We start from the raw sequence: 19,563 nt of genomic DNA, 5'->3' as shown, positions 1-19,563 counted from the left end.
GGCCTTGACCAAGTTCCTTGCCCTCTTTAATCCGCACTGTTCTGAGCATCTATGAAACACGGATAATAAAAGTGCCCACCTGGCAGGGTTGGTGTGAAGACTGAATGGCATCAAGGCTATAAAATAACAGCATATCCCCAACTGACAGGGGATACTTCTGGGAGGATTTTGTCTTATGCCATGGATAGATAGATAGATAGATAGATAGATAATAGGTATGTATTACATCATGCATGTAACACTTTTGATGCTGAAAAGGGAGTGAGAGAGAACTGCAGCTCTGAGGCAGGACGCTACAATCCTAAGTATGGTTGGGTACCTTCCCATCCCACTTACTTCCTAGGGCCGAGACAGCGCCCCATTTCACAGATGGGGCCATGAGAGACTCGAAGAGCTCATTGATGGTAGAGCCAGGATTCCTGACTCCTAGCCCAGGGCTCTGACAACAAACAGCAGATATTTGGAACCAAGGCCAGAGGGAAACCAGAGAAATCGTCACCTGGGGGCTGGAAGTGGAAGAGTAGGTGGGGGTTGTTGATTGGGAAGCTGTTTTCAGAGCTGTAGCCCGCCGCGGTCTGTCCTCACCTGGTGGATGCGCGGCTGAGGGGACGAGGTTGGGAAGTCGTGATTTGCAGCTGAAGTCCGGCAGTCAGGTCTTAACACCTGTCAGCCACCAGAGGGCGGTGCTGGGGCATGTCAAAGAAATGCCAGAAAACTGCCTCAGCCCGGGGACAGTAATCAGAGCTTGGCTTCCTTCAGCCAGGCTGCGTTAGCTTTTGGGATATGTTTTAAGCACCTTAAACTCAAACAGCTACTGTGTGTAAAAAGACATCGATGGCAGCCTTGCAGCCAGTTCCAGAAGCCCGCGCTAGGAGGAACCCTTGGGGAAATACCTGGAGCAGCCAGTAGGGGGGGGTGGAGAGCCGAGAGCGTGGGTGAACAATTGGACGGAGGTCACAAAAGAGCCCCAGAAATTGCTGTGTGTTAGAAATAAACTGGAGGGGCGCCTGGGTGGCTTAGTTGTTCAAGTGGCTGCTTTCGGCTCAGGTCCTGATCTCCGGGTCTTGGGATCGAGCCCTGCATCGGGCTCTCTGCGCAGTGGGGGAGTCTGCTTCTCCCTCTGCCTCTGCCTCTGCTTGTGCTCTCTCGCCAGCCCTCTGTCAAATAATACATAATTCAAATCTAAAAGAAAGAAAAGGAAAGGCACTGAAATTGGGTGAGGAGGAAGGAGGAGCTGGTAAGATGGTACAAGAGGAATGCAAAATGGAGTAAAGAGGAAAATCCTCCACAGTGGGGTGGCCACAGGACTTCAGAGAACAGGAACACTAGTGTGTAGTTTGAGATTGCTTCTGCCACGGAGAGATTTGTGTAGCCGATCACCTTTGCTGGGTGGCCAGGACTCCATTGAAAGGGCTGCGTTCTGGTGGTGCGCAGAACAGGAGCGACTCTGGTAGAATGTTAGGATGAACCCCACAGCAGGAGCAGGGACCCAGCGGTGGTCATGCTAACACAAGTCCTTGGGGATGTGCAGCCACCTTGGCAAAGGCTTTGGACTCGCACGTGGGCAAAGAGGAGTTTGAACCTACTCATTCAGGTCTCAGGAGCCTGGGAGACCCTAGCTTACATGGGAGTCACACCAGAGGGTTCTAGGGCCATATCGCGGAAGGTGTGGGCAAAGGAAGGAAGGAGCTCAGGTCCAGGGAGCCCCTACCACCTGCAGAGAGAACAGAATTCTAAGAGGTCCAGGGCTTTTCCTGCAGAATATGGAACCCTGGGTGTGGATCCTAAGAGAACAGAACGAGCTGAAGGGGTGAGAGGACATAGATCAGGTGTCCACTGCAAGCCCTGTAAGCCCTACATGAGGGCATCCTGCCTCCTCCAGCTCATCCCACACCACTGCATATCACACATAGACCCAAATTCAAGCCACCAACCCCAAAGCAATACCCTCCTAACTTATTTCCTTGATGAAGTTAACACCTCATCTCTTTCCACACAGAGGCAAGTGCTTTTTTTTTTTTTTTTTTTTAAGATTTTATTTATTCACGAGAGACCCACACAGAGAGAGGCAGAGGCATAGGCAGGGGGAGAAGCAGGTTCCATGTGGGAAGCCCTATGTGGGACTTGATCCCAGGACCCCGGGATAGCGTCCTGAGCCAACGGCAGATGCCCTGAGGCAAGAGTTCTCTTAAAAATGGAAGTCAGATAATGACCCTCCTCTGCTTTAAACCCTCACTGACTTCCCATTACTAGAAGAAATGCAGAGTCCTCTCTCCGGTGTGCACGGGCTGTTCCGCCCCCCCCCCCCCCCCCCAGGCTCATCTCCTGCCATGCAACTATTGTGTTCCAGCCATCTGTCTTCCTACTGTTCCTCAACCACACCACGTTCATTCCCACTTCGGGACATTTTGCCCTTCTGTTGAGTTGTCTCTTTCCCTCAAACTCTCACATATTTGGCTTCTTTTTATCAGTTAGCTTTCAAATGTCACCTTCTCAGGTCTTCCGTGACATATAAGGTGGCTGTTGCTTCCCAGTACTCCCCACCCCCATCTCCCTCTATCACATCGGTCCCTAGTCCTCATCTCTATCTGAAATGGCCTTTGCTTATCCAGTGACTCCTCCACTATGATGTAAGCACCTTGAGTGCAAGAGCTTGCCTGTCATCTTCACTACGAATCCTCAGTGCCTAGCACATAGAGGCGCTTAGTAAATAATTTTTGAAAGAATAAATGTTCAATCAACTCTGTTTGGTAGGTTTGATTATCCCTTCCACAGTTAGTGTAATTTTCCCAAAGTATAGGCAGTAGAAGCAGAATTTGAGCTCAGGCAGCCTGACTTTTGTGTTCACGCCTTGACATTGGATTATTTTACCTCTACCGTTGTTCTTTCCTGGATAGCACTTAACACAATTTATAGTTGTTCTGCTTTTTGTAGTCTGACCCCTCTCATGGTGTCGTGCTGCTAGAATAGGACTGTGTCCTGCCCCCTGCAGTGATGCCAATGCTAAGAACAGTGCCTGGCACATTGTAGGTACTCGGTGTTTGCTGGGTGAAGGAATAAACACCAAGCGAACAGACATGTGAGAGATGAATACGGAGGAACATGAGTGCCAGTGGTGGTAGGCTTTCCCAGGCACTAGCAGGAGTCTGGTGCCCAGAGCCCAGCAGTGCCTGGGCAAAGGGATCTGCTAAGAAGTTGCCTCTTGCTGTTGCAGAAGGGATCTTGCAGAGCAGATAGTGGTCTTGCTTGCTCTTATAACAAGAGTCACCTGTTCCATGAATCTTCAAACTTGGGGCCGTTCCCCAATGAAGGGTCTGGGTTTAGCCTTGTTCCTGACGATAGCCGAGAGTCTAGCCTGTCCACTGGGGCGATACCAGGCTTCTGGGTGGACCTGTGGAAACAACTTCTTTTCCACTCATTACATTATGTCAGCACCTTTTCAGCTTCTGAGAAACAGGAAGCACCATGATGTGTGGTAGGGCTTGAAAGGATGATAAGAGACATAATCACATTTCTTTGGTTTGGGCATGGAGGGCTGGGGTTCCTGTTTGCTCTGCCTCTAATACATCACCTTTTCCCTTTAGCCAGAATTCTGGAGGATGAGGACTGTGTGGAAAATATCTTTTATGGGGGGAAAAAAGAACAAGGGATGAGAGCTTTTAAAATTATTGTTATGAAATGTCATATATACAAAAAACTCTACATACATGTACATGTTACAGCTCCTGTTATGTCCTTTAAAACATAACCAAATATTAAAAATCCATGTGTCCACCACCCTATCCCTGAGAATCAGGTGACTCTTCTATGATATCCCACTCCCTCTCACCAGAGGGAGCCACACTATCTTGATTTTTGTGGTTAATAATTTTTTTGCTATTCTTTATGGTTTTATCACATATGTAAATATTCTTAAATTATATCTGATTTTATTTTGCCTATTTTAACCTTTTTTAAAAAAGATTTTTTTATTTTTTAAATTTTTAAAATTTTTTCTATTTTTTATTATTTATTTATTTATTTATTTTTTTAAAAGATTTATTTGTTTGTTTTAGAGACTGAGAGAAAGGAAGAGAGAGTGGGAGGAGGGGCAGAGGGAGAGGGAGAGAGTCTCAAGCAGACTCTGCGCTGAGCATGGAGCCTGACATGGGGCTAGATCTCATGACCCTGAGGTTAGGACCTGAGCCAAAACCAAGATTCGGATGCTTAACCCACTGAGCCTCCCAGGCATGCCTATTTTTTTACCTTTTTATAAATGGAATCTTGTTGAATGTATTTAAGACTCGCTTTTACTGTTCAACAAAATGTTTTCATTTTGCTCAACAAAATGTTTTCAGACTCATCCGTGTTGACCCAAAGCTGTACATTCTCTCCTTTACTGCAACCCAGTGAATGACTAAATGCATATTTATCTATTTTGTACTGATAGATATTTCATATTTTTCCAGTTTTAGCTATTAAAAACAGTGATACTAAAGGATGTTCAGTAAATACTAAAGAAATCTGAATAAGACATAGACTTAAATTAATAGTAATGTATCAATATTGGTTTATTAATGTGACAAATGTACCATCCAATTGTGAGATGTTCATAGTAGGGGAAATTGGATGTAGAGTACAAGGGAACTCTCACTCTCTTCACAATTTTTTCTGTAAATCTAAAATTATTTTGTTTCATTTTATTTTAAATATTTTATTTATTTATTGATGAGAGACACACAGAGAGAGGCAGAGACATAGGCAGAGGGAGAAGCAGGATCCCCATGGGGAGCCTGATGCTGAACTCAATCCCAGAACTCCAGGATCACACCTTGAGCCGAAGGCAGACACTCAACCGCTGAGCCACCGAGGTGTCCCTAAAATTATTTTATTATTTTTTTCCTAAAGTTTTTTTTAAATAAAAAATCTTATGGGGCTCAGTCAGTAGAGCATCTGACTCTTGAGGTCACGAGTTTAAGCCCATGTTGAGTGTAGGGATTATTTAAAGATAAAATTAAATATTTTTTAAAGAAAACCCAATGCTGTTATGAACATACTTTCTTAAATCTCCTAATGTCCATGTGCAAGAATTTCCTTAGTATGTATATCAGATTGAAAATCTGGGTCAAGGGATCCCTGGGTGGCGCAGCGGTTTGGCGCCTGCCTTTGGTCCAGGGCGCGATTCTGGAGACCCCGGATTGAATCCCACGTCGGGCTCCCGGTGCATGGAGCCTGCTTCTTCCTCTGCCTGTGTCTCTGCCTCTCTCTCTCTCTCTCTCTCTGTGTGTGTGTGTGACTATCATAAAATAAAAATAAATAAATGTGGTAAATTAAAAAAAATTTATAAAAAAAAAAAAAAGAAAATCTGGGTCAAGAGTACAAGTGTCTTCAATGCTTTTAGGCACTGCATTTCAAGAGTACCAATTTTTACTGTCCCACACACAATGTATAAGAATTCCTTTTACTTCACATCCTGGGCAAGACTTGTAATATCTTGACTTTAAAAATTTTTGCCAGTCTGGTGGGTGTGAGATGCTATCTTATTGTGGTTTAATTTTGCATTTCCCTAACTACTGACAAGGTTGAACATCTCTTTATGTTTATTAGCCATCTGTGCTTCCTGTTCTGAGAATATGCTTATTCATGTCATTTACCTTTTTTTTTTTCTGGTGGGTTATTTATCTTTTTCTTATTGAAGACTTATCTTTTTCTTATTAAGAGGACTTTATTACTCATTCTGAAAACGAATCCTTTGTCATTTATACGTAACACAATTCTGTGTCCTAGCTTGTAACTTGTCTGTTCACTCAGTGAATTTGTTGAATGTTAAGTGTGTATATCTTTTCCGTAATGACTGTGCTTTGAGGGTTGTATTTATGAAATCCTTCCATTCATTCTGGAGAGCTCTTTTTTGCTCCTTCAGATCCATATCTTTGGCCTTCTCTCTCTGTCCTGGAGTCAGACTTGTCTGCCCTACATTAATGACTTCTTTACTCCTGGGATCCCTGTTGGGTTTGACCATGAGGAGGTTTCTCATAGGCAAACCAAGGGTAGGAGCTAAATGAAGTCAAGGCATTTTTCTCCCAGCTCTCTTCTTGTGAGGCTGCTACAGGTTAGCTGTGTCCCTTGATTGAAGATCCTAGCTCCTACTGGTGGCCCTTTTCCCACAGGCATCTTCTCTGTACCTTGGAGTTTCACCAACTATCCCTCTCCTGTTACAGCTCCTGTTATTAGCGCCAGAGGATGACATTTGCCTTCCTGGTTTCCTTACAGCTTGTTATTTAATGATGATGCCATTATTAAATAAAATTTCCTCGAATTACCCAGTTTCCTGGAAACATTCCAGCTGTCTCCAGCTGGATATGCTCACTTCAAGGTCATATTTTCTTATTTATTTATAAAGTAGTCTCCATGCCTAATGTAGGGTCTGAACTCATGACCTCAAGACCAAGAGTCGCACACTCTACCAACAGTGCCAGCCAGGTGCCGCCCTCCTCCTCCTTCTCTTCCTTCTCCTTTTTCTTCTGAAGATTCATTTATTTATTTGAGAGAGAGAGAGAGAGAACAAGGGGAGGGGCAGAAGAAGAGGGAAAGAGAAAGAGAGACAGAGAAGCAGACTCCTCGCTAACTGTGGAGCTCAACGTGGGGCTTCATCTCATAATCCTGAGATCATGACCTGAGCCAAAATCAGAAGCTGGATGCCCAGCTCACTGAGGCACCCAGGCGTCCCACCCACCTCTTTAAAAAAAAGTTAGTTAGGGGCACCTGGGTGGCTTAGTCAGTTAAGCATCTGCCTCCTGCTCAGGTCGTGATCCCTGGGTCTTGAGATTGAGTTCCACATCTCCCTCTTCCCTCTGCTTGTGCTCTCTCTCTCTCTTTCTCTCTCTCAACTAAAGTCTTTTTAAAATTTGTTATTTATTAGTCTCTCTCTCTCTCTCTCTCTCTCTCTCTCTCTCTCTCTCTCTCTTTCCCTCCCTCTCTCTCTCCCTCCTCTGCTATTTCTCGCCCCTGGCACTACTGACACTTTATACAAGATAATTCCTTGCTGTGGGGGCTCCCCTGTGCAATGTGGGATCCCTAGCCTCTCCCCATGAGATCATGTAGTAGCCCCTTTCTTCTCTCCAAAGGTGACGACCAAAATTTGCCAAATATTCTCCTGGGGGAGAAAATTGCTCTGTGTGAAGAACGACTACTCTACCTTATGTCAAGATCATGCTGATCTAATTATTAAGTATTCTTGATATTTCTTGGGGCAAGATCTCCCACTTTGATCTCCTTCTTTAGGATTGTGTTGGTTATTCTTGGACTCTCATCCTTCCGTGTACATTTTAGAATCAGCTTTGTAAGTACCATGATAAAAATTGTTGGGGTTTTGATAGGATTTGCATTTAATTTATAGGTCAGGTTCCAAATTATGGTATTGAGTTTTTGTATTCATGATCATGGTAGGTCTTTGTGTTTGTTAAGATCCTTTAAAAATTATTGTTATTATTATTTTAAATTGTATTTATTCATTCATGACACACACACACAGAGAGAGAGAGAGAGAGAGAGAGAGAGAGAGAGAGAGGCAGAGACACAGGCAAAGGGAGAAGCAGGCTCCATGCAGGGAGCCCAATGTGGGACTCGATCCTGGGTCTCCAGGATCATGCCCTGGGCCAAAGGCAGCGCTAAACCGCTGAGCTACTCAGGCTGCCCTAAAAATTATTTTAATAAAGCTTTAAATCAACTTTCAATAAAGTTTTTCATATTTTATTAGATTTATTCTTTGGCACCTTTTATTTTTGTGTTATAATCTTTAAGATTATATTTCTATTTGTTAGTGATGTGTAACAATGTAATTGAGTCTATATATTGATCGAGCAATTTGCTAAACTCTTATTACTTTTTTTAATTTTTATTTATTTATGATAGTCACAGAGAGAGAAAGAGAGAGAGGCAGAGACATAGGCAGAGGGAGAAGCAGGCTCCATGCACCGGGAGCCCAATGTGGGATTCGATCCCGGGTCTCCAGGATCGCGCCCTGGGCCAAAGGCAGGCGCCAAACCGCTGCACCACCCAGGGATCCCAACTCTTATTACTTATAATCCTTTACTACCTCTACATTCTTTTACATTTTGTTTTTGTCATTTTTGCATCATCTGCAAAATTATATATATATATATAATTTATATATATATATATATATATATATATATGCAGGTATTTGTGTTTGTACATGAATTTTGTTTCTTCTGTTACAATCCTCATATTTATTAGTACTATTTATAATCTTGTTGCAAAGCCCAGTACCTGCAGTCACAGTTTTTAAAAGAAATGGATTTAACATTAACCAGCACCCCCAGTAGCCCATATAAAGTTTTTGTGCAAGTTGGAAAAAGAAACTTCTTCCTCAGTACCCTTTAGTTCTGTCTGCTAGGAAATATCATGATACATATTCAAATCCACAATGTCTGTGATGTAAATGGTGCTCCCTGGGATTGTACAGTGCATGTAAGTGGTCCTGCACATTCATTCATTGTTCCTGCTTTTATTTATTTATTTACATATTTACTTATATATTGAAGGGGGAGGGGTAGAGGGAGAGAGAGAGAGAGAGAATCTCAAGAAAGCTCCAAGCGCAATTCAGGGCTTGATCCCACAATCCTGAGATCATGATCTAAACCAAAATCAAGAGTTGGACATTTAGCCGAATGAGCCACCCAGCACCCCTGCATTGTTACTGCTTTTGAAGGGATGTTTCTTTTTTTTTTAATTTTTTTAACTTTTATTTATGATAGTCACACAGAGAGAGAGAGAGTGAGAGAGGCAGAGACACAGGCAGAGGGAGAAGCAGGCTCCATGCACCGGGAGCGCGACGTGGGACTCGATTCCGGGTCTCCCGGATCGCGCCCCGGGCCAAAGGCGGCCGCCCAACCGCTGCGCCACCCAGGGATCCCTGAAGGGATGTTTCTAACATATCACCATTGAGTACAATATTTGCTGCAAACTTACCAGATTAAGGTAGTTCCCTTTTATTTTAACTTTGTGAAAGTAGTTACAATAAGTGGATGTTAAATTTCAGTAATGCTTTTTGTGCATTGATATGTGATTTATCTCTTTAATTATTTAACATGGTAAATTACATTAATAGATTTTCTAATTTTGAATCTTGAATTCTTAGAATAAGTTCAACTTAGTTATTATGTAATATCTTTTTACACGTGCTGGATTTGGATTGATAACATTTTCTTTACAATTTTTGTGTGCATGTTCATGAATGAGTATAGGATCATAATTTTCTTTTTTTTTATGACATTCTCCTCTGATTTCACCTCAAAATAAACTGGGAAATATTGTGTTTCATTTGTTATACATGAGTTTTGAAACCCATGTGACTTGAAAGTTGGGGAAGACTTGCCAATAAAACTGTCTAGCCTATGTGTATTCTTTGTGGGAATACTTTAAATGATTAATTCAATTATTCTAATGGTAATACAACTCTTGCATCCGTTTTTGGAATTTATATTTGTATTGGGCACATATTTGTGCGCCTTCTCAGATTTCCTCCACCTTCTCTTACTCTCTCTTGGTCAGCACTTCCCTCACACCAAGTTACCCCTACGCTTCCAGGCATAGGTGAAATGCCACACTATATGAAATTAAGGCTGGCATCAAAGTGGCTGCCACCAACCCAATAATGCAATAGAGGAGAATTTGAGCAATGGAATGTCGCAGACAAAAGGGAGCCTGGCATATGAATTCCTTTCTCCTTAGCCCTTTCTCTGTGCTCTTCTGCCTTGTTCTTTCAGCACTCCTGCAGAAATTCCCTGGGACAAACAAACATACCTACAGAGAGATGTGCTATGCTTGCTCACATCTTGGTGTGAAGTTGTGGCCAGTTCACTAATATATCACACCACACTGCTGCACAACTTTCTTGCCTCACTTCCCTTTTTCATTTAACCTAACCAAACTAAGCTTATAATCCTGAATTAAGTGTCAGTACTTAATATTTGCCTCAGGCTCTGATTTCTGAGATTACCTGAGCTATGGACAATTGGTTTCAGATGTAACAGACCCTTGGAATGAAATTTTGAAGTTCAATTACTCACCTCTATAAAATAATAGGAACCTATTGCTGGTGCTAAGCAGATTGACAGTAATTTCTGGTATGCAATGGCTTTGGAGTCTTTTAAGCTTTTGACTGGTTAATTTGGATGAAGGGTAAATGGAGAGCAAAGCAATGGAATACGGAATGGATGAGATTTATGGAAGCCATGTTAATTACAAGGATTGCAGAGCACAGTGACTTTTCTGACAGTCCTGGAGACCTTACCAAAAGAGAGCAATAGGCTCAGAGCAATTCCAATTTAAGGTATGTTCTGAATGCTAGCAGACTTCTATGGTAACTTTAAAAGTGACCTCTGGGGCACCTGGCTAGCCAGTCAGAAGAACAGGCGACTCGATCTTGGGGGTCATGAGTTCAAGCTCCACATTTGGTGCAGAGATTACATAAATAAAATTATGTATTTATTTATTTATTTATTTATTTATTTATTTATTTATTTAAAAGATTTTATTTATTTATTCATGAAAGACACAGAGAGAGAGAAAGAGAGAGAAAGGCACAGATACAGGCAGAGGGAGAAGCAGGCTCCATGCAGGGAGCCCGACATGGGACTCGATCCTGGGTCTCCAGGATCACGCCCTGGGCCTCCAGGATCACGCCCTGGGCTGAAGGCGGCGTTAAACCACTGAGCCACCCTGGCTGCCCAATAAAATTTTTTAAAAATGAAGAAGAGACCCTTATCTCCTGAAGCCACAAGGCAGACTGCAGACTGGGCTGAAAATTAGGTTCAGGGTCTGATTATTTGCAGATTTTTGTAGAGCTTCAGAGGAGAATAGTTGTGCACCTTTGGCATTCTTCTATGGCAAAGTTGTGGCTCTTCTAGCAAGAGTATGGGATCATGAGACCTGAGATAGGAACATGTGGGTGAGAAAACCTGAGACTCTTGAAACCCCCAAATTCTTCTGAGTTCTCCTTAACTGGCAGAAGCAGCCCTTTCCCCTTGCCAAAGTGGACTAGCTCCTCCATGCTTGGAGACAGAAAAATCATTTCTCTTGACACAAGTGATGTCAAAAGATGACATTTGTTCTCCAACTAACCCTCCCTCAATACTCCCCACTGTTTGCAGGGTAATCAGAATTAGAGCTCAGAATAGTTTGTATCAACTAGGGCACAATCAGAAGAAAGAAGTTACACCAGTTATTTTAATAGAGAGAAGTGAATATAAATAATTGTTAAGCAGGTATTGGGTAACTGAAGAGACAAAAAGGGAACAATAAGATTTTAGGAAGGTGGTGATTTGTGGAAAGCAGCTACTGCCCCTATGGCTGGAGATCAAAGGGAAAGGGTTAGAATGATTAAAACATACAACCTTAGGGCACGGAACTCATGGTCCTGAAAGTCAAAATTCTGTAAAGAGGCACTACTCTGTGGGTGGTGGGGTTTCTGAGCTCAGAAAAGGGGCTTATGGGAATGAAATCCAGATCTCTAGGGAGAAGGTGATGCTGGTAGAGAGGTGCTGGGGTCTTGGGGGAGAAGGGTGAGGTACACTAACATTGTTCAAATGAATGTTGGTGAAACTGCAAACTTTAATCAATTGCTGCTGCTGGAATGAACCACTGCTGCCAGGGTAACACTAAGATTAGGATTAGGACAGAAATAGGAGGCAAAAACAAGGAATAGGAAGGAAACAGGAAGGAGCAAGTCTCCTCTTCCTCCAGCCTCCTAGTCTAGCACCCCCTACTGACAGATCCTAACAGAGAATCAGCTGGTAGAGGAGAAATTGGCTTTCAGGTTCCCAGTTCTAGCTGCATATAGAAGATGTGTTTGAAGCTGAGAGGCATTAGCTTTCCAGCTGACATTCAGGTGTGCGGGATCTCACATATATGTACTGTCAGAAACCAAGACCACATGGATTTTATTAGTCCAGAAGAATATGGAGTTGAGTAGATAGAATTGAATTCCTTGATAGGGAGGCTATTCACAATGATGCAGGATTTAATGTTTTGGCAAGAACACCCAGAGCTGATCCTAACAGTCTGCTGGAATGGCTCTTTGAAGCCTGATTTGGTGGTAGCCTACAGAATATGAAATGGAGGTGCCAGAACTTCCTTTCCATAATGTTGAAGAAGAGGGCAGATAGCTCAGGAAGCAGGAATACTAGATGGCTATGTTGTACATGGTCTGAGTACCCGCTCTCTGACTCTGTTCTCTTGAGGGCACAGAGAACACGCCTCTCACTAACACAGCACAAGATGCACTAGGGAGGAGAAACAGTCATCATTACAAAGCTTAATAGTAGAAGTTCTCCATAAGCTGAGTTGAGGTGGGGGACGCTGCCACTGACATGGGCTCCCTAATATCAGTGGGCAAGATGGAATCCCTAGAATGGCAGAGGCTAGGTTGGAAGCACTTAACCATCAGAAGCAAAGTGGTCATAATTACTGCAATGAGCAGGCAGGCTATATAAAGTCCTTTGACCCTTGATTTTATAATGGTGGCTAATACAATGAAGCATTTCAAGAGGCAAGAGAGATGGATAATCAATCAACAGGCTATTGTATGCCATAGGTAGTTAGATACAATCAAGAGCTTATAGATTAAGGTGTGCAAGAGCCACCACAATGGAAAATCAGACTATTTATCCATTTCCCAGATGCCAGTACCCCTCATTAAATTGAAGCGACCCTACAATCCTACTTCATACAGTAAACTTTATTTCTTCATCCCTTTACCAATGAGACCTAGAGCCATTCATCAGAATAGCCATGTACTGGTAAAGGACATACTCAGACTTTTCTCTTTTTTTAAAGTATTTTATTTATTTATTTATTTATTTATTTATTTATTTATTTATTTATTTATTTATGAGAGAGAGTGCACACGTGCATGCATGATAGGGTGGGGAGGAGTGGAGGGACAGAAGGGGAGGGAGGGAATCTCCATCAGACTTCCACTGAGCACAGAGCCAGACGTAGATCCAGAGTGGGGCTCAGAAAACTGTATTCTTGGTTTGTTTTTTAGAGAGAGAGAGAGAGTACAAGCACAAGCAGGTGGCAGGGTGGGGGGAGTGGCAGAATGAGAGAAAGAATCTTAAGCTGGCTCTATGCCCAGTGCAGCACCCAACACGGGGCTCGATCTCAAGACCCTGACATCATGACCTGAGCCGAAACCAAGTCACACACTTAACCAACTGAGCCACCCAGGTGCCCCAGGAAATACTCAGACTTTTCAAAGATTGGTACATATGAGGTGTGAGCTGACCCAGACACCTGGAAAACCTAAATGCCACCATGATATTCTAGTTAGAATGGAAATTGCTTAGGACAAATAACAAATGGAGCTTTGGCATGAATCTTTTTTACACCCTCTGATTATTTTTTTGGTTCTTTACCATATACATGGGATAAACATTCTTAGCACCTGGGAGAGCCTTCATATTGGTTCTCTAACCCATGAAGTAGGGGACAAAGTGGAAGGCCTTGAAACTATCCGGACCCTGTCAAGGTAGAAAATCAAAGACAAATACTGTATTCCTGGATGACTGCCACTATGAAAGACTTGAAATATATGGGGACAGGGGGATTTAAAGGTATATATTCCCATTGCATTTATCTTCTGTCCTTTGCAAAAACCAGAACCACACTTTCAACTCAGGCTGTGGAAGACTAGCTTGTACAAACTACCCTGGAGCTAAATAATTAGGAAAGATGGTCAAATGGTTTGAAAAATCTATTTAGAACAATCAGAGAACTAACGTGGCAATGAAGACTCGAGAGATTATAAAGGAGGTAAGCTTAGAAATGGTCCTGACATTTGACATAGCTTTTTGGTTTGAGGCACTTACCAATTAGTAAGCAGTGGAATAGAAGTGGAGTAGCTGAGCAGCCGAGAAGCCAAAAGAAAAGCTATGGCCGAGGGACCATGGGTAAAGCAGAGTTTTAAGCCATTTCATGGATATGAAGGAATAAAAATTGGAGGTTGGAGCCCACGAAGTAGGAAGGGGTTTCTGTAAATCCTTCCAGGCTTTCCACCGGGACCCCTAAAGAGTCATACTTTAAGAACTAACAGAAGTAGACCAGTCTTTTAAAACTAAAACCCAGCTTTCAATCACCTGCATCTCAGACTGTGGATTGAGATGACCTGTTCTTACCCTAATTGCTTGCTGGAAGTGAAGTATATCCTTTCTGGAGGAAGACACCATCATCTTGTGTAAGACAGTGACTGTTTAATTCCCTTTTGCATTATAGACCTTCCTTCTGAGATGGTTTTTCTCCCACAAGTACAATCTATCAAAATTTTTTAGTGAGAGCTTACTGGTAATACATTCTTTCGGTTTTTAATCCCTCCTAAAGTGTTTTTGGCTGATTTTAAACTGGGCAAAAAACATGAACAGACATCTCTAGACATCTCTCTCTCTCTCTTTCTCTGTGTGTGTGTGTGTGTATATATATATATATCTTCTCTCTACATATCTTTTATATATATCTTCTCTCCATATTTACTATATGTATATAGTAAATAAGCATATAAAAAGATGCCCAATGTCACATATTATTGTGGAATTGTAAATAAAAATGAGACATCACTATGCACCTGTTTGGCCAAAATCCAAAACATTGACAACACCAAATGCTGGCAAGGATGTGAAGGAATAGGGACTCTCATTCACTGCTGATGGGAATGCAAAGTAGTTGCAGCCACTTTGGAAGACAGTTTGGCAGTTTCTAATAGAAACTAAACATATTCTTACCAAACAATCCAACAATCACTCTCTTTGGTATTTACACAAAAGAGTTGAAAATATATCCACACAAAAATCTGCACATAGATGTTTATGGCAACTCTACTTATAACTGCTGAAACCTGGAAACAACCAAGATATCGCTCAGTAAGTGAATGGAAAAATAAATTGTGGAACATACAGATGATGGGATATTATTCAGCATTAAAAAGAAATGAGCTATCAAACAATGAGAAGACCCTTTAATAGATATTACCAAGTGAAATAAACCAATCTGAAAGGGCTATACATTATATGATTCCAATGATAGGATATTTCGAAAAGGCAAAACTATAGAAACAGTGAAAATATTAGTGGTTGCCAGGGATTAGAAAGGAGGGAAGGATGAAGAAACACAATGCAGAGGATTTTTAGGGAAGTTAAACTATTCTGTGTGATGCCATAGTGGCAGATACATGTTATTATACATTTGGCAAAGCCCATAGAAGGTACAACACCAAGAGTGAATCCTAATGTAAACTGTGGACTTTGAGTGATAATGATGTGTCAGCGTGGGTTTGAATCTCAGCCCTATAACCTATTAGCTGTGTGACCTTGGCTGGTAATTTAAACTCTCTGAGCCTTTGATTTCATATCATAAAGAAGGAATACTACTGCCTCTCATTGGCTTGTGATGAGAATTAACTGAGATAGTGATATAAAGTGTCTAGTGAAGTCCTAACCCATTTAAGGAGATAAGTAAATGGTAGTTTACATTACTCCCCTTCCTCAGCATAAGACTGCAACATTGTGAACATTTGTTGAGGATCTATTGTGTTAAATATTAGTGCTACTCTCCAGTATTTCTTTCTTAGAAAAAAATATTTATTTATTTATTTATTTATTTATTTATTTATTTATTTATTTATTTGAAAGAAAGAGCACTCACCTGAGTAGGAGTATAGGCAAAGGGAGGGGGAGATAATCTTCAAGCAGATTCCCCACTGAGTGCTGAGCAGGTAACGGGGCTCCATCTCGAAACCCTGAGATCATGACCTGAGCTGAAACAAAGAGTCAGAAACTTAAGTGACTGAGCCATCCAGTCGCCCTTTCCACTGCCTCTAACTTTTCTTTTTCTTGGCACATGGGAGAACTATATTTTCCTTGGCTCTTGAAGTTACTCTTGGCAGTGTGACTTGCACTAACCAATATGATGTGAAATACTTAAGAATTTATGTGTGATTCTTCATGACTCTTGCTCTCTACCAAGGGAATTGCAAAAGCAGTTGTTGATATGGAGTCTCCATACCAACAAGATGGAAGTATCCTGGAACTGCTGAACCAACACACAGAAGACAATTGCTCTGGAAGGTTGCCCAGAGCCACACCCACAGAAGACTGTGTAATTTAGAAGCAAACTTTTGTTGTATACAGCCCCTGGGATTCAGGGATGATTTGTTACTGCAGCATCACCTAGACTATTCTGACTGCTATACATACAGAGATATATCAGATGGATCTGATAATGGTGTAATGTAAAAACAAGAGCTCCAGCAGAGGAATGTTCAAAGTCACGCAGGGCACTGAGAAGGGGCAACTAATTCTGATGGTTGGCAGGGAATGAAAGAGGGGGCAGAAAGTTACACATTTCCTGCTTGGGAAAAGACAGATGTAGTGAGGCAGCGTGGGCAAAGGCATGGCAGTGTGAACATTCTCAGAGGTATTCTGGTAAGAATAAGACTAGCATGCTCTACGGAAGGCTTTCCACGTGGAACATTTCTTCATAGAATGTGTGTCCTTCAACACAGTGGGTTTTTTTTTTGTTTTTTGTTTTTTGTTTGTTTGTTTTACCAATATTTATGTAGGAAAGATGTTATACTTATTCCCCCAAAGTGGATGCATTTTTGAGTAAAGTGGTGATAGCGAGCTCAACAGAGAAAGTCTTTACTTTCTTTCCACATATAATTGGCAGTATATTAAGGTTCATAAAAGGTCATTGGAAAGGCTCTGACAGTCAACCAAGGAGACATGTAGTGTATTATATAAACAAAGCAGCCATATTAATGGTTTGGTGGTCAGGAAGTAGTTTTTTAAATATTTTGCCACAGTTTATTAAATAATGAAATACAAAAAATAAATTTAAAAATATTTTGCAACATAATATGTTAACATGTTGCTTATATTCAGGCATTTTACTTGCTTTGTGTTTTGGAAAGTGGTTGATTTTGGATTGAGATGTAATGCAGTAAAAGTTTTTCCACTTAAAATAATGGGAACGAGGCTCCTAGTTAGTGTTTTCTTGTAAACAATGTTAAGTGAGAGATGCCTGCATTTCTCTATGGCAGGGTTTGGAGGAGGCAGAGGTATGCCCTGTGAAGGCGGCTAGACCTGAGACAGTGAGCCTGACTGATATGCACAGAGATGTCTCACGTGGATCAGAGGTTTTTGTGCCTTGGGAGATGTGGACATGAGTGTACTTTACCCACAGCCCTGACTCGACAAGGCGTGAGGAGAGCCTGAAACAGAGAGTAGTGCTGACTCAGTCTAGCTGAGAGATCACAGCCTCCACTGGAGCAGTGGGGACACAGAGGTGGAATAGGAGTGACATGTCAGAGGCTGAATGGTGGATGGAGGGCACAGCGGGTTAAATTTAGTGAGGGGGTCATCCAGAAAGGTGATGGCGAAGTAGTTGTGGTTACATTAGCCAAAATAAGGGACCTCAGAGGAAGAGGGGAAAGAAAGACACAGAGGAGAAGCAGTGGCAGGTTTCAGGGGATGAGGATGGCTGACAAAAGCTGACTTTGGTTTTGGACATATTATGTCAAGGTGTCCTCTGGGAAGGTCCTCAGTGTCCCTGCAAAACTCAGCCTATTAGCTCACACTGGCTCCTTTCACTGGACAGTAAGAGTGATATCACTAAGATAGAGTGAAGGGATGCTCCACTGTTGGGATAAACTTTTGAGAGGAAAAGCAAGGCTCTGGAAAATAGTCTTACAACCTGGTGGCTGCCGATTCCTTCTCTCCCTGGGTGCCCTGGGTTCTGGAGCCCCACAGTCATCAGGCCTGAGCCAGGGGCCAGTTTATGTGACTTGCTAGGGGCCATCAGGATGGCCTTGCTTCTGAAATAAAAGGAAAGTAAAATAGCTTGAGGAGCATAGTTTCTGCCTTAAAAACCATTGGTACATCTAAGAAGTCTCATTTGGGTTGATTGCATACATTGGTGATTCCTTTTAGTTTCTCTGAGCTCTGGTAGGTTGGTAAGCGTTCACAAGTGGAATTTCAGATAGGCTCTTCTAGCCTTAAACCCACCTGCACTGTACTGGACCTTCATAGGTCCAGAGAGAGAATGTAAGTCTGTAAGGGAAGGGAATGTTATCTGTTCCATTCACTGGTGGATCCTAGTCCCTAGAACAGTCCTAGACCAGATGGGAGTTCAGTAAATATTTGCTGAATTGAATTAAATTGACATTCAGTCTGTTCACAAATCAAGTTTCCTGTTTCCTGACAGTGTTTAGAACAGTCAGCATGGGGCTGTGCTGACCCATCTTCCTTTTCATCAGCTTGGCTCTGACTCTCAAGGCTTGGTGGATACACAGTTGGGGGTGGGGTCTGGGCCACAGCAGAGCATTAACCACCATGCCTGGGTTTGTGTTGGAAGGAAAACGTGTCTTCTTACACAGAGGGATTTGCATTCTCCAACCCGAGTCTCTATGCCTGCCTGCTCTGTCCCCTCTCCTATGCCCAGAAACAGTAAGAGTGATTGTTTCCCAGAAACAGCCAAGTGTAACTCACACAATCCATGCAGATAATTCCCCTGGGTAATGGCACCCATTGGTAAGGAGTGCCAGCCTATGCTTGCAACTGTATCCCAGCACACAGTGTAGACCCTGTGACCAGTAAATGAATGAAGGAGTCAATAGCATAGTTGAATATTTTTCTTGGATCTCTCCTTTAGTTCTATTTTAGTATTAAGATACATTTTAAAGAACACATATTCTGGATTCTTGAGAAATTTCCTCAAACAGAAGAACCTTCAGTTACGGTACTGATCGTCATAAGCAGGCAGAGTGCTGCTGCTCTACCCCCTGGGAATACAGGATGATGGGACCCTCTAGAAACCAGTCTTATTATTATTTTTTTTATTCATGAGAGACACACAGAGAGAGGCAGAGACATAGGCAGAGGGAAAAGCAGGCTCCAAGCAGGAAGCCTGATGTGGGACTCGATCCCCAGGACTCTGGGATCATGGCCTGAACCAAAGGCAGGTACTCAACCACTGAGCCACCAGAACCCAGTCTTTGACTATAACTGCCTACCAGCCTCTCTGCACCTTTTGTTACTTTAGGTGAGATGAGGAAGTACTGTCCCAGGTCACGGTGCTCTGGGCCCCACCAAGAGGGTTTCTGCCTCCTTCCCTGAACTGGCAATAGGATTGACCTGCCAACCTGCCAGATTCTTCTCACTGGCTAGGAAGAGACCTAGTTACAGATTTTTACATATTCTCCTCCCAGGAAAATCCTTGAAAGTCATTTTAATTCTATGGGCAGCCCTGGAAGGTTCATTCATTCATTCATTCTTTCATCACCTACCATTTAACCCACGCCCTCCCCGGTTCAGCTATACTGTGGTGAGGAAACCTTGCTCAGTCCCTGCCCATGTTCCTATACCCACATGCCCACTAGGGCCTGCTGGGTCACTTCCACCTGCAGTATGCCTAGCAACTCTGTGGCTTCCATCACCAGGAAGACGGGAAAGCTCAGCCAGCACAGATGCAGGCTCTCCCTCCAAACCCAGCATGTTTTCACACAGACTG

General features: G+C 42.5%; 1 protein-coding gene across 2 annotated transcripts in view; it reads left to right on the top strand.

Moving 5' to 3' along the window:
• RAD50 (RAD50 double strand break repair protein) overlaps positions 1 to 19,563 on the top strand; it is a 228,764-nt gene that overhangs the window by 106,660 nt on the left and 102,541 nt on the right. The window lies entirely within an intron of this gene.

Source organism: Nyctereutes procyonoides, unplaced genomic scaffold, assembly GCF_905146905.1.
Source record: "Nyctereutes procyonoides isolate TBG_1078 unplaced genomic scaffold, NYPRO_anot_genome, whole genome shotgun sequence".
Lineage (NCBI taxonomy): Eukaryota > Metazoa > Chordata > Mammalia > Carnivora > Canidae > Nyctereutes > Nyctereutes procyonoides.
The sequence above is the reverse complement of the archived record's forward strand: the minus strand, read 5'-3'. Positions and strand labels throughout refer to the sequence as shown.